Below are 693 nucleotides of genomic sequence, written 5' to 3'. Positions count from 1 at the left end.
TGCAGGATGGTATTTGGCATTCAGTAGGGGCTCAAGAGATGTTTGTTGAATGAATTGGGGTGATAGGGGACTTGGTGAAGACCCACCCCTACTTAGATAGCTTTAGAAGCTGTTGGATACTTCATCCCTCTGCATGGTGCTACAGACATGGAGATGAAGAGGCAGCCTCAGTGTGGAAGTAGACGGGAGCATTCTCTTGACTGAGGAAGGAATGTTAGAAAAGAAAGCTGAGGCCGGGCATGGTGGCTCAGCTCTTTGGGAGGCCGAGGTGGGCAGATCACGAGGTCAGGAGTTTGAGATCAGCCTGACCAACATGGTGAAACCCCATCTCTACTAAAAACACACAAATTAGCCAGGCATGGTGGCACGCGCCTGTAATCCCAGCTACTGAGGAGGCTGAGGCAGGAGAATAACTTGAACCCGGGAGGTGGAGGTTGCAGTGAGCCGAGATCATGCCACTGCATTCCAGCCTGGGCGATAGAGCAAGACTCCGTCTCAAAAAAAAAGAGCTGAGGCCGGGTGCGGTGGCTCATGCCTACAATCCCAGCACTTTGGAAGGCCAAGATGGGAAGATCACTTGAGTCCAGGAGTTCAAGACCAGCCTGAGCAATATAGTGAGATCTTGTCTCTATTATATTTAAAATAAAAAATTATTTTAAAAAATTAGTAGAGTGTGGTGGCACACACCTGTAG

Source organism: Rhinopithecus bieti, unplaced genomic scaffold (assembly GCF_001698545.2).
Source record: "Rhinopithecus bieti isolate Rb0 unplaced genomic scaffold, ASM169854v2 scaffold_59762, whole genome shotgun sequence".
Taxonomy (NCBI): domain Eukaryota; kingdom Metazoa; phylum Chordata; class Mammalia; order Primates; family Cercopithecidae; genus Rhinopithecus; species Rhinopithecus bieti.
The sequence above is the reverse complement of the archived record's forward strand: the minus strand, read 5'-3'. Positions refer to the sequence as shown.